The sequence below is a fragment of the Hyla sarda genome, chromosome 1 (assembly GCF_029499605.1).
Source record: "Hyla sarda isolate aHylSar1 chromosome 1, aHylSar1.hap1, whole genome shotgun sequence".
NCBI lineage: Eukaryota > Metazoa > Chordata > Amphibia > Anura > Hylidae > Hyla > Hyla sarda.
Window position 1 is genome coordinate 609,744,797 of NC_079189.1, and position 17,222 is coordinate 609,762,018.

Below are 17,222 nucleotides of genomic sequence, written 5' to 3' on the forward strand. Positions count from 1 at the left end.
AGTATATACATGTATTATAGTATTATAGTATATACATGTATTATAGTATTATAGTATATACATGTATTATAGTATTATAGTATATACATGTATTATAGTATTATAGTATATACATGTATTATAGTATTATAGTATATACATGTATTATAGTATTATAGTATATACATGTATTATAGCATATACATGTATTATAGTATTATAGTATATACATGTATTATAGTATTATAGTATATACATGTATTATAGTGTTATAGTGTATACATGTATTATAGTGTTATAGTGTATACATGTATTATAGTGTTATAGTGTATACATGTATTATAGTATTATAGCATATGCATGTATTATAGTATTATAGCATATGCATGTATTATAGTATTATAGCATATGCATGTATTATAGTATTATAGCATATGCATGTATTATAGTATTATAGCATATACATGTATTATAGTATTATAGCATATACATGTATTATAGTATTATAGCATATACATGTATTATAGTATTATAGCATATACATGTAATATAGTATTATAGTATTATAGTATTATAGCATATACATGTATTATAGTATTATAGCATATACATGTATTATAGTATTATAGCATATACATGTATTATAGTATTATAGCATATACATGTATTATAGTATTATAGCATATACATGTATTATAGTATTATAGCATATACATGTATTATAGTATTATAGTATATACATGTATTATAGTATTATAGTATATACATGTATTATAGTATTATAGTATGTACATGTATTATAGTATTATAGTATGTACATGTATTATAGTATTATAGTATGTACATGTATTATAGTATTATAGTATGTACATGTATTATAGTATTATAGTATGTACATGTATTATAGTATTATAGTATATACATGTATTATAGTATATACATGTATTATAGTATATACATGTATTATAGTATTATAGTATATACATGTATTATAGTATTATAGAATATACATGTATTATAGTATTATAGAATATACATGTATTATAGTATATACATGTATTATAGTATTATAGTATATACTTGTATTATGGTGTATATGTCAGAGGACGGTGACTGTAGGTGTCTATGTGGATAGGAAGATGTACGGAGACCGACAATAACAGGACAAAATACACTAAATGTCTGTATTATAGTATATACATGTATTATAGTATTATAGTATATACATGTATTATAGTATTATAGTATATGTCACGATGCCGGCTGGCAGGAGGTGGATCCTCTGTGCCAGAGAGGGATTGGCGTGGACCGTGCTAGTGGACCGGTTCTAAGTCACTACTGGTGTTCACCAGAGCCCGCCGCAAAGCGGGATGGTCTTGCTGCGGCGGTAGTGACCAGGTCGTATCCACTAGCAACGTCTCAACCTCTCTGACTGCTGAAGATAGGCGCGGTACAAGGGAGTAGACAAAGCAAGGTCGGACGTAGCAGAAGGTCGGGGCAGGCAGCAAGGATCGTAGTCAATAAGGCAATAGCAGGAGGTCTGGAACACGATATGGATAATCACAGTAAAGCTTTCACTAGGCTCTAAGGCAACAAGATCCGGCAGGGGAGTGCAGGGGCAGAGATAAGATATAGTCTGGGAGCAGGTGGAAGCCAATTAAGCTAATTGGGCCAGGCACCAATCATTGGTGCACTGGCCCTTTAAGTCTCAGGGAGCTGGCGCGCGCGCGCGCGCCCTAGAGAGCGGAGCCGCGCGCGCCAGCACATGACAGCAGGGGACCGGGACGGGTAAGTGACCTGGGATGCGATTCGCGAGCGGGCGCGTCCCGCTGTGCGAAACGCATCCCCGACGGCCATGACAGTGCAGCGCTCCCGGTCAGCGGGACCGACCGGGGCGCTGCGGAGAGAGAGACGCCGTAAGCGCTCCGGGGAGGAGCGGGGACCCGGAGCGCTAGGCGTAACAGTATATACATGTATTATAGTATTATAGTATATACATGTATTATAGTATTATAGTATATACATGTATTATAGTACTATAGTATATACATGTATTATAGTATATACATGTATTATAGTATTATAGTATATACATGTATTATAGTATTCTAGTATATACATGTATTATAGTATATACATGTATTATAGTATTATAGTATATACATGTATTATAGTATTATAGTATATACATGTATTATAGTGTTATAGTGTATACATGTATTATAGTATTATAGTATATACATGTATTATAGTGTATATGTCAGAGGACGGTGACTGTAGGTGTCTATGTGGATAGGAAGATGTATGGACACCGACAATAACAGGACTAAATGTCTGTATTATAGTATATACATGTATTATAGTATATACATGTATTATAGTATTATAGTATATACATGTATTATAGTATTATAGTATATACATGTATTATAGTATATACATGTATTATAGTATTATAGAATATACATGTATTATAGTATATACATGTATTATAGTATTATAGTATATACATGTATTATAGTATTATAGTATTATAGTATATACATGTATTATAGTATATACATGTATTATAGTATATACATGTATTATAGTATTATAGTATATACATGTATTATAGTATTATAGTATATACATGTATTATATGCAACAAAGAAGATAGTCCGGCACAGAACTGTAGTATGCAGTTAAAAACTCAGAACTTTATTTCAGCATAACGCAGTACACAGGATAACCTGACGCGTTTCGCACCAGAGTGCTTAGTCGTAGGTAACAGACAACCACAATGAACGTCTTAAAATACACAAAATTGCGGTCACATGACCACACACATCATAGTAAAATCGTTCTAATACAAGACATGGTGCTGGAGTATCGGATTGGGAAACATGAATTTTTTAAGCCATGTTCACACCTGGGTACACCCAAAACATTTGTTGTTATAATAGACTTTCTCTAAATACAGTGTAGACATTTATATCATAGTTTAATAACATATTTTGGGAATAGCCAGGTAGAAACACTCATCTGCAAGAACAGTAACCTGAATATTATATTTTTAATTATTAATTTGTATATGTACCATTCTCAGTTATGTTATTGTTACATTTAAACAAGAAAAAAATGAAATAATGATAGGATGTCACTAGGCTCGTATATTTTGATACGTGTATGGAACAATGTACCATATCCGCGCATGGAGACATACACGCGCATAGCATACAGCTCCCAGCTACCTATTGGGGTCTAAGGACAAGTGAGAACTAGATCTAATCTTTTATTTAATCTGAGGGGATGCCTCGTACCAAGGAGGAATATCCAATATGCCTCCCTGTTGTAAAGCTTATTCCTAAGGTCTCCCCCCCTCGGACCCAAAATAACCCTTTCTACCCCAGATACCTGTAGACCCGTCACATCTCCTCCATGTGCCTCCCTAAAATGACGGGATAACATCGACATGCCTGTAACATTGCTTTTAACATCTGAGACATGTTTTCTAAATCTCATTTTTAGAGAATTGCTAGAACAACCTACATACTGTATCTTGCAGATGGTACAGGTGGCTACATAAACAATAGACTTGATGTTACAATTTGTGAAGTCCCGTAGTTTATAGAGGTTACCTGTGGAACAAGATGTCACCGTGTCTGTGTTTACCATGTGGTCACACGTGAGACATCTTGTATGTCCACATTTTCTATTTCCCACAGTTTTTAACCAATTAGATTTGCTACTAGATGATTTATTGCTCTGGAACAAGCTGGGCGATATTTTTTAGCCTATTGAGGGGCCCTTTTTAGATACTATTTCTATGCCCTCCGACACTATTTCTTTTAGTATCGGATCAGATTCCAATACTGGTATGTATTTTTTGATGATACCCTTAATTTGTCCAAAATTTACACTATATGGCGTTACAAAATATGGTTTGGTGACACTTTTATTTTTGTTTTTGCCTACCATCCCCTCCATATTGTATCCTCCTCTCCTTGGTTGCTTTCTCCTAGAGTAGGTGACTAACTCCTTTATAGTGATACCATTGACTTTTTCATGAGCTAAGTCAATGGTATGCTCGCTGTACCCTCTATTTTTAAACCTAATATGTAGTTTTGATGCTGCTGTTACGCCTAGCGCTCCGGGCCCCCGCTCCTCCCCGGAGCGCTCACGGCGTCTTTCTCCCTGCAGCTCCCCGGTCAGTCCCGCTGACCGGGAGCGCTGCTCTGTCATGGCCGTTGGGGATGCGATTCGCACAGCGGGACGCGCCCGCTCGCGAATCGCATCCCAGGTCACTTACCCGTTCCCGTCCCCTGCTGTCATGTGCTGGCGCGCGCGGCTCCGCTCTCTAGGGCGCGCGCGCGCCAGCTCCTTGAGACTTAAAGGGCCAGTGCACCAATGATTGGTGCCTGGCCCAATTAGCTTAATTGGCTTCCACCTGGTCCCTGACTATATCTAACCTCCTCCCATGCACTTCCTTGCCGGATCTTGTTGCCCTTGTGCCTAGTGAAAGCGTTTTGTGTGTTTACAGCCTGTGTACCAGAACTTCTGCTATCTCCCCTGACTACGAACCTTGCTGCCTGCCCCCGACCTTCTGCTACGTCCGACTTTGCTTCTGCCTACTCCCTTGTACCTCGCCTATCTTCAGCAGTCAGAGAGGTGAGCCGTTGCTAGTGGATACGACCTGGTCACTACCGCCGCAGCAAGACCATCCCGCTTTGCGGCGGGCTCTGGTGAAAACCTGTAGTGGCTTAGAACCGGTCCACTAGCGCGGCCCTCGCCATCCCTCTCTGGCACAGAGGATCCACTACCTGACAGCCGGCATCGTGACAGCTGCCACCCTAAATTTGCTGTCACTGGAACAATTCCGTTTCACTCTACACAATTCCCCAAAGGGAATGTTATCCAGGACATGTTTAGGGTGGCAGGATGAGGCCAGCAGTATCTAGTTGGTAGCTGTCTCCTTTCTGTACGGGAGTATTTCTATATGGTCTCCTTCACCCACCACTGTGATGTCCAGGAAATTAATCTCCTTTTTATCAAAATGGTAGATGAATCTAAGGTTTAATTCATTTCTACCTACATATTGTACAAATTGTTTGAACTGTTCCTCTGACCCTCCCCAAATTATAAGGAGATCGTCTATGAATCGTCCGATCCAATGTATGTGGCTACTAAAAGGGTTGTCATTATTGAAAACGAACATCTGTTCCCACTGGAACATAAAAATGTTCGCGAAGGAGGGGGACTATTTTGCCCCCATTGAAGCTCCCCTGGTCTGAAGGTAGAAATCACCATCAAACACGAAATAATTATGCCTAAGTAAAAATTCCGTGGCGATGGTGATAAATTCCCTCAGACCAGGGGAGTATGTACTAAACCTTTCCATGTGTACAGATAACGCCTCCAATCCCTTATTCCAAGGGATGAATGGATGGATACAAACCAATAACGTCGCACGTTGCCCATGACAACCCCTGGTTCCATTGTACTCTATCCAAGATATTGATGACATGCTTCGTATCCTGGATAAAGGTGGGGGTAATTTTTGTTAGAGGTTGGAGATAGTGGTCCACCCACTCCCCAAGGCGCTCCACGAGGGACCCAATGCCAGCGACAATGGGTCTCAGGGGAGGTGGAAAAACCCCTTTGTGCACCTTGGGGAGTGAGTGAAACACCGGTGTAATGGGATTTGCTACAAAGAGGTATTCTTCCAATTTTTCATCTATAGCCCCCAAAGCTACACCCTCCTTTAGCGTTCTTTTAAGTTCTGTTTGAAAAGATTTAGTGGGGTCACCTCTAAGTTTCAGGTAAGTGTCTGTATCGGATAGGACTTCTGTATTAAGTTTTTTATATAGACCTGCGTCCAAGACAATGACGTTTCCGCCTTTATCGGCATTGCGTATAACAATGGACTTATTATCCATAATGTCTTTCAATGCTTTACGTTCACATTTATTAAGGTTTTCATAAGTTTTGACAGAAGAATTCCTATCTCTTAATTTCACTAAATCCCGCTCCACCAACTCTTGGAATCTATCCAGAGCCTCCACACGGGAGGCCACAGGATAGAAACCAGGGTTGGCAGAGCGGTAAGATTTTTCAAGAGTATCATCATCAATCCCACTTTCCAGACACATGCTAGATAAATGCAATAAAAGGTTCTGATCTTGAAAACTACTACATATGGTATTCGCTCTGTAGTCTGAGCTGTCTGCTATTGCATGTAAATCCTCACTAATATTCCCAGACGTCCCCTCCCCCACATCAAGATCACAGTCCATGTTGAAAAAATGTCTCTTTAAAGTAAGTCCCCGAGCAAGCTTATTGACATCTAATATTGTATCAAAAAGGTTGAACTTACAAGTGGGTACAAAATTCAAACCTTTGCTTAGGAGGACTATCTGGGCAGAAGATAGGATGCATGCAGACAAGTTCATGACAGGGCTCAGCGAGGCGTCAGGAGCGAACGCAGTGGATATTACATAGTTAGTATGGTTGAAAAAACACATACGTCCATCAAGTCCAACCAGGGAATTGAAGGGAAGGATGTAAGGGGATAAGGGAAAGGGATGTAGTTTTATAATTCTGCATAAGCATTAATGTTATTTTGTTCCAAGAATGTATCTAACCCCTGGTAAAGCTGTTAATTGTTCCAGCTGTGACCAGTTCCTGAGGTAGACCGTTCCATAAATTCACAGTCCTCATGGTAAAGAAGGCGTGTCGCCCCTTTAGACTAAACCTTTTCTTCTCCAGACGGAGGGAGTGCCCCCTCGTCCTTTGGGGGGGTTTAACCTGGAACAGTTTTTCTCCATATTTTTTGTATGGGCCATTAATATACTTATATACGTTTATCATATCCCCCCTTAAACGTCTCTTCTCAAGACTAAACAATTGTAACTCCTTTAATCGCTCCTCATAGCTAAGATGTTCCATGCCCCATATTAGTTTAGTCGCGCGTCTCTGCACCCTTTCCAACTCCGCAGTGTCCCTTTTATGGACAGGCGACCAAAACTGAACAGCATATTCCAGGTGAGGCCGTACCAATGCTTTATAAAGGGGGAGTATTATGTCCCTGTCCCTTGAGTCCATGCCTCTTTTGATACATGACAATATCCTGCCGGCTTTGGAAGCAGCAGCCTGACATTGTGCTATTCTGTAGTCTGTGATCTACAAGTACACCCAGATCCTTCTCTACCAGTGACTCTGACAGTTTAATCCCCCCTAAGACATACGACGCATGCAGGTTATTAGTACCCAGATGCATAACTTTACATTTATCCACATTGAACCTCATTTGCCAAGTGGATGCCCAGACACTTAGTCTATCCAAGTCATCTTGTAACTTATGCACATCCTCTATAGACTGTACTGTGCTACAAAGCTTGGTGTCATCTGCAAAGATAGAAACAGAGCTGTTAATGCCATCCTCTATATCATTGATAAATAAATTAAACAGCAGCGGGCCCAGTACTGAACCTTGGGGTACACCACTAATAACCGGGGACCAATCAGAGTACGAATCATTGACCACCACTCTCTGGGTACGATCCATGAGCCAGTGTTCAATCCAGTTACAAACTAAAGTTTCCAAGCCCAAGGACCTTAACTTACCTGTCAGACGTCTGTGAGGGACAGTATCAAACGCTTTGGCAAAATCCAGAAACACTGTATCCACAGCCATTCCTCTATATACACAGCCCCCCCTCTATATACACAGCCCCCCTCTATATCCACAGCCATTCCTCTGTCAAGGCTTCTACTCACCTCTTCATAAAAGCAAATTAGATTGGTTTGACAACTTCTATCCTTAGTAAACCCATGCTGGCTATCACTTATTATACTATTATCCCCTATGTATTCCTGTATGTAATCCCTTATAAGTCCTTCAAACAATTTACCCACAATGCACGTTAGACTTACCGGTCTATAATTGCCTGGCGAAGACCTAGAGCCCTTCTTGAAGATTGGTACCACATTAGCCTTGCGCCAGTCCCTTGGCACAATACCAGACACCAGAGAATCTCTAAATATCATGAACAGGGGTACAGATATTACTGAACTTACCTCTCTAAGAACTCTTGGGTGTAGTCCATCCGGCCCTGGAGATTTGCTTACATTTACTTTACTTTACTTAACTTACCTTGTACCATCTCTACATTAAGCCAGTTCAATACATTATATGATGTGTTACCAGCACTGACTTGGCCAATGTCAGCTCCTTCTTCCATAGTGTATACAGAACTAAAGAACCCATTCAGTAGCTCCGCCTTCTCTTGATCGCCCGTGACAACCTCCCCATTATCATTATTAAGGGGTCCTACATGCTCTGTCCTTGTTTTTTTTGTATTTATATATCTAAAAAAAATATTTAGGATTAGTTTTGCTTTCTTTGGCCACCTGTCTCTCATTTTGAATTTTTGCTGTTTTTATTACATTTTTACAGATTTTATTAAGCTCTTTGTACTGTTTAAATGTTATCGCTGACCCATCAGATTTGTATTTTTTGAAGGCTATTTTTTTGTTGTTTATTGCTCTTTTAACCTCATTTGTCAGCCATGTAGGATTTAGTTTTAATCGTTTATATTTGTTCCCCTTTGGTATATATTTAGCTGTATAGTTATTTAGAGTTGATTTAAAGATGTCCCATTTACCTTCTGTATCAGTATTTGAGAACACCTCCCCCCAGTCTATGTCCTGTAGTGCAGCCCTCAACCCAGGGAAGTTTGCCTTTTTAAAGTTATATGTTTTTGCCTTCCCCGTCTGTCTTTGTTTTCTACATTTTAAGTCAAAAGTAACTATATTGTGGTCGCTATTACCAAGGTTTTCCCGCACAGTTACATTACCAACCAGCTCTGCGTTGTTGGAAATTATCAGATCCAACAAGGCATCACTTCTTGTTGGGTCCTCCACAAACTGGCCCATAAAATTATCCTGCAATAAATTTAGGAATTTTCTCCCCTTTGTAGTTTTAGCCAACCCCCGACCCCAATCTATATCTGGATAGTTAAAATCTCCCATTATTACCACTGTACCTGCCCGGGCGGCCCTCTCTATTTGTTTATACAGCCGACCTTCTATCTCTTCAGTGATATTAGGGGGTCTGTAGATTACACCATATATTATTTTTTCAGTATTTCCCTCCTTTTGTAATTCTACCCACAGTGATTCCACATCCTCAGAATCATCACACACTATGGCATCGTTCACACTGACTTTCATACTACTTCTAACATACAGACAGACTCCATCACCTTTTCTGTTCATTCTATCCTTGCGAAACAATGTAAACCCCTGCAGATTAACGGCCCAGTCATGCGAGGAGTCCAGCCATGTCTCAGTGACCCCAACTATATCAATATGTTCCTACAGTATCAAGGCCTCAAGCTCCCCCATTTTATTTGCTAGGCTTCTGGCATTTGTGAACATACACTTTACATTTCCATTAAGTTTTACACATATAGTCTCACTAATGGGATTTTCAGAGTTATTGGGGTTAATGTTATTATTTGAGTTATAAGGGCTAATTGTACTATTTAAGTTATTGGGGCTAACGGTATTTTTTGAGTTAATGGGGCTTATTGTAGTTATTGAGCTATTGGTGCTAATGCAATTTTTTGAATTATTGGGATTACAATTTTTCGGGCTACATTTATTTTTACAGCTGGTTTGTAACGCATGAATCTCCTTATCCACTGCTCTTAACCTCCCCCCACAGGACTCCTCTCCACCCACCATTATGTCCTGACCCCTCTCTAACCTATCCATCCCACTGTCTGCTTTCTTTGCTTTATTATCCTCCCCCCACTCACCTAGTTTAAATACTCAGCCACCCCTTCCAGGATTCTCTCCCCCAGCACAGCAGACCCCCTTCCATTCAGGTGCAAATTATCCGTAGAATAGAGTTTGTACCCCTATGAAAAGTCAGCCCAGTGCTCTAAAAACCCAAACCCTTCCCCCTCACACCACGACTTAAGCCATGCATTTAACTCCCTAAGCTCCCGCTGTCTTTCCTGCGATGCGCATGGCACAGGAAGTATTCCAGAGAACACAACCTTAGAGGTCCTTCCCTTCAGCTTGGCACCTAGTTCCTTGTAATTATTCTTCAAGGACCTCCACCTACCATGTATTCTGTCGTTGGTTCCCACATGGACCAAGACAGCTGAGTCATCCCCAGCCCCCCCTAGTAATTTGTCCACCCTTTCCACCACATGCCGAACCCTGGCACCAGGGAGACAGCAAACCATCTTCTTGCGTCCATGTCTCTGGCCGCTTCTCCTGGTTTTTTTGTTATTTCTGCTATGATTTTCTTCTCCTTCCCTCCAGTGCGGTTTTTTGGTACCGCTCCCTGGTCCTTTTTTGGGACATTTGCAGTAGCTGCCTTCTTTTGTTGAACTGGAACACTAGCTCCTTCTTCCTGAGAGCTTTCCGGATCAGAAAAGCTCACTTTTCTTGCACGTCTGGATCTGGAGTAATTCCTGTGTTTGGACCTGGAGCGTGGATTTTGCAGGATAGAACGGGGTGTACTTGGATCTTCCTCTTTGTTGAGGTGCCATGTAAATACCTGATCCTTGTTGTAGTCTATCACATCCCTCTGGAACTTGCCTTTTTTCATATCCATAATGCCACTCTCCATATTGTAAAGTTTTTCTAAGATCATTTGCTCCATTGCGGCAAAGTCTTTATGATCTTTAAACTTGGCTAGTTGGTCCCTGAGACTCTCCAGTTCTTTTTGCATATTGCTGAGCTCTATTGATTCTTCCTCGGCTATATATGACATGAGTTTGGCCGAGCATTCCAATAAGGCAGAATCCCATTTGGTGATAAACTGTTGAGAATATGTCTTTATGGGTCTTTTCTTAAGTCTTAGACCTCTCGGGACAATGTCTTTCTCAAGATAGGTAGTAAGCGTCTTGTAGTTCCACCATGTTTTGGTTTCCCGAATCATCAGGTTCTCCAGCTGTCTCATAGTGGATAGCATATCCGGAGGAGCTACATTTACCAAGGGAATTGTAAATTCTATTATAACAACAAATGTTTTGGGTGTACCCAGGTGTGAATATGGCTTAAAAAATTCATGTTTCCCAATCCGATACTCCAGCACCATGTCTTGTATTAGAACGATTTTACTATGATGTGTGTGGTCATGTGACCGCTATTTTGTGTATTTTAAGACGTTCATTGTGGTTGTTTGTTACCTACGACTAAGCACTCTTGCGAAACGCGTCAGGTTATCCTGTGTACTGCGTTATGCTGAAATAAAGTTCAGAGTTTTTAACTGCATACAACAGTTCTGTGCTGAACTATCTTCTTTGTTGCAAATTGTGAGAGCCGGAGGCGGTACCGGTGTGTCCGCAGCACAGAATAAGGAGCAGTTGCGGGTGTGGTGAGCGGTGATCCATTGTTGTGCATACATGTATTATAGTATTATAGTATATACATGTATTATAGTATTATAGCATATACATGTATTATAGTATTATAGTATATACATGTATTATAGTATTATAGTATATACATGTATTATAGTATTATAGCATATACATGTATTATAGCATATACATGTATTATAGTATTATAGCATATACATGTATTATAGTATTATAGTATATACATGTATTATAGTATTATAGGATATACATGTATTATAGTATATACATGTATTATAGTATTATAGGATATACATGTATTATAGTATTATAGGATATACATGTATTATAGTATTATAGGATATACATGTATTATAGGATATACATGTATTATAGTATTATAGTATATACATGTATTATAGTATATACATGTATTATAGTATATACATGTATTATAGTATTATAGTATATACATGTATTATAGTATTATAGTATATACATGTATTATAGTATTATAGTATATACATGTATTATAGTATTATAGTATATACATGTATTATAGTATTATAGGATATACATGTATTATAGGATATACATGTATTATAGTATTATAGGATATACATGTATTATAGGATATACATGTATTATAGTATATACATGTATTATAGTATATACATGTATTATAGTATTATAGCATATACATGTATTATAGTATTATAGTATATACATGTATTATAGTGTATATGTCAGAGGATGGTGACTGTAGGTGTATATGTGGATAAGAAGATGTATGGACACCGACAATAACAGGACAAAATACACTAAATGTCTGTATTATAGTATATACATGTATTATAGTATTATAGTATATACATGTATTATAGTATTATAGTATATACATGTATTATAGTATATACATGTATTATAGTATTATAGTATATACATGTATGATAGTATTATAGTGTATACATGTATTATAGTATATACATGTATTATAGTATTATAGTATATACATGTATTATAGTATATACATGTATTATAGTATATACATGTATTATAGTATTATATCATATACATGTATTATAGTATATACATGTATTATAGTATTATATCATATACATGTATTATATTATTATAGTATATACATGTATTATAGCATATACATGTATTATAGTATTATATCATATACATGTATTATAGTATATACATGTATTATAGTATATACATGTATTATAATATTATAGTGTATACATGTATTATAATATTATAGTGTATACATGTATTATAGTGTATAAATGTATTATAGTATTATAGTATATACATGTATTATAGTATATACATGTATTATAGTATTATAGTATATACATGTATTATAGTATTATAGTATATACATGTATTATAGTATTATATCATATACATGTATTATAGTATATCATATACATGTATTATATCATATACATGTATTATAGTATTATAGTATATACATGTATTATAGTATTATAGTATATACATGTATTATAGTATAGACATGTATTATAGTATTATAGCGTATACATGTATTATAGTATTATAGCGTATACATGTATTATAGTATATACATGTATTATAGTATTATAGTATATACATGTATTATAGTATATACATGTATTAGTATATACATGTATTATAGTATTATAGTATATACATGTATTATAGTATATACATGTATTATAGTATATACATGTATTATAGTGTATGTGTCTGTAGGTGTCTATGTGGATAAGAAGATGTATGGACACCGACAATAACAGGACAAAATACACTAAATGTCTGTATTATAGTATATACATGTATTATAGTATTATAGTATATACATGTATTATAGTATATACATGTATTATAGTATTATAGCATATACATGTATTATAGTATATACATGTATTATAGTATAGCATATACATGTATTATAGTATTATAGTATATACATGTATTATAGTATTATAGTATATACATGTATTATAGTATTATAGTATATACATGTATTATAGTATTATAGCATATACATGTATTATAGTATTATAGTATATACATGTATTATAGTATTATAGCATATACATGTATTATAGTATTATAGTATATACATGTATTATAGTATTATAGTATATACATGTATTATAGTATATACATGTATTATAGTATTATAGTATATACATGTATTATAGTATTATATCATATACATGTATTATAGTATATACATGTATTATAGTATATACATGTATTATAGTATATACATGTATTATAGTATTATAGTGTATACATGTATTATAGTATTATAGTGTATACATGTATTATAGTATTATAGTGTATACATGTATTATATCATATACATGTATTATAGTATTATAGTATATACATGTATTATAGTATTATAGTGTATACATGTATTATAGTATATACATGTATTATAGTATTATAGTATATACATGTATTATAGTATTATAGTGTATACATGTATTATAGTATTATAGTGTATACATGTATTATAGTATGTACATGTATTATAGTATTATAGTATATACATGTATTATAGTATATACATGTATTATAGTATTATAGCATATACATGTATTATAGTATTATAGCATATACATGTATTATAGTATTATAGTATGTACATGTATTATAGTATTATAGTATGTACATGTATTATAGTATTATAGCATATACATGTATTATAGTATTATAGTATATACATGTATTATAGTATTATAGTATATACATGTATTATTGTGTATAGGTCAGAGGACGGTGACTGTAGGTGTCTATGTGGATAAGAAGATGTATGGACACCGACAATAACAGGACAAAATACACTAAATGTCTGTATTATAGTATATACATGTATTATAGTATATACCTGTATTATTGTATTATAGTATATACCTGTATTATAGTATATACATGTATTATAGTGTATATATCAGAGGACGGTGACTGTAGGTGTCTATGTGGATAAGATGATGTATGGACACCGACAATAACAGGACAAAATACACTAAATGTCTGTATTATAGTATATACATGTATTATAGTATATACCTGTATTATAGTATATACATGTATTATAGTGTATATATCAGAGGACGGTGACTGTAGGTGTCTATGTGGATAAGATGATGTATGGACACCGACAATAACAGGACAAAATACACTAAATGTCTGTATTATAGTATATACATGTATTATAGTATTATAGTATATACATGTATTATAGTATATACATGTATTATAGTATTATAGTATATACATGTATTATAGTATATACACTATAATACTATAATACATGTATATACTATAATACATGTATATACTATAATACTATAATACATGTATATACTATAATACTATAATACATGTATATACTATAATACTATAATACATGTATATACTATAATACTATAATACATGTATACACTATAATACTATAATACATGTATACACTATAATACTATAATACATGTATATACTATAATACATGTATATACTATAATACTATAATACATGTATATACTATAATACATGTATATACTATAATACATGTATATACTATAATACATGTATATACTATAATACATGTATATGCTATAATACTGTAATACATGTATATACTATAATACTATAATACATGTATATACTATAATACTATAATACATGTATATACTATAATACTATAATACATGTATATACTATAATACTATAATACATGTATATACTATAATACTATAATACTATAATACATGTATATACTATAATACTATAATACATGTATATACTATAATACTATAATACATGTATATACTATAATACTATAATACATGTATATACTATAATACTATAATACATGTATATACTATAATACATGTATATACTATAATACTATAATACATGTATATACTATAATACTATAATACATGTATATACTATAATACTATAATACATGTATATACTATAATACATGTATATACTATAACACTATAATACATGTATATACTATAACACTATAATACATGTATATACTATAATACTATAAATTCGGGTAGAAAAACAGACATGGTCGCACATCTACAATCTTGTATAATGATCTGATTGCTTCTCAGCATAATATCAAAAACTGACAGGTTGTTACTATACATTTTTTATCAAAAAGTACAAGCCCACTCGCCACGTCAAGGCCACCTATCCAGAGTGGGTCCCTAACGTCCCTAGCATAAAATGGCGCAGCACCGGGCGGCGACCACCACCGCCGCGACGCCAATGCCCACAGGGGGGAGCGACCCACCGGCAGAGCGGCCCCAATGCCACCCAAACCAGTCTATGGGCCGCACCCCCCCGCAGAGACGGCGCCACGGCAGCAACGGACACCGCACAGCACCAAAATGTATACTAACAACCTGTTAGTTTTTGATATTATGCTGAGAAGCAATCAGATCATTATACAAGATTGTAGATGTGCACCATGTCTGTTTTTCTACCCGAATTCACACTGTGATTTCTATCCCCTCTTTTTTTTTTTTTGTTGTTTTTTGTTTGAACATGTTGTCTGCACTCTTCCCCACCCCCTCAGCCCAACCCTATATAAGCAGTAATTAGCTGCACATGGGCCATTTCTTTCCTAGCAGCCTCCCAGTCTGACTGGGAGAGTATGGTAAGTGAGCCTTTACACCTTGTTCACACTGGTGTGGTGCTGTGCGGTGTCCGTTGCTGCCGCGGCGCCGTGTCTGCGGGGGGGGTGCGGCTCATAGACTGGTTTGAGTGGCATTGGGGCTGCTCTGCCGGTGGGTCGTTCCCCCCCCTGTGGGCATTTGGCGTTGCGGCGGTGGTGGTCGCCGCCCGGTGCTGCGCCATTTTATGCTAGGGACGTTAGGGACCCACTCTGGATAGGTGGCCTTGACGTGGCGAGTGGGCTTGTACTTTTTGATCAAAATGTATACTAACAACCTGTTAGTTTTTGATATTGTGCTGGGAAGCAATCAGATCATTATACAAGATTGTAGATGTGCACCATGACAGCTCTTCTACCCGAATTCACTATAATACTATAATACATGTATATACTATAATACTATAATACATGTATATACTATAATACATGTATATACTATAATACTATAATACATGTATATACTATAATACTATAATACATGTATATACTATAATACTATAATACATGTATATACTATAATACTATAATACATGTATATACTATAATACTATAATACATGTATATACTATAATACTATAATACATGTATATACTATAATACTAGAATACATGTATATACTATAATACTAGAATACATGTATATACTATAATACATGTATATACTATAATACTATAATACATGTATATACTATAATACTATAATACATGTATATACTATAATACTATAATACATGTATGTACTATAATACTATAATACATGTATATACTATAATACTATAATACATGTATATACTATAATACTATAATACATGTATGTACTATAATACTATAATACATGTATATACTATAATACTAGAATACATGTATATACTATAATACTAGAATACATGTATGTACTATAATACTATAATACATGTATATACTATAATACTAGAATACATGTATATACTATAATACTAGAATACATGTATATACTATAATACATGTATATACTATAATACTATAATACATGTATACACTATAATACTATAATACATGTATATACTATAATACTATAATACATGTATATACTATAATACTATAATACATGTATATACTATAATACTATAATACATGTATATACTATAATACTATAATACATGTATATACTATAATACAGACATTTAGTGTATTTTGTCCTGT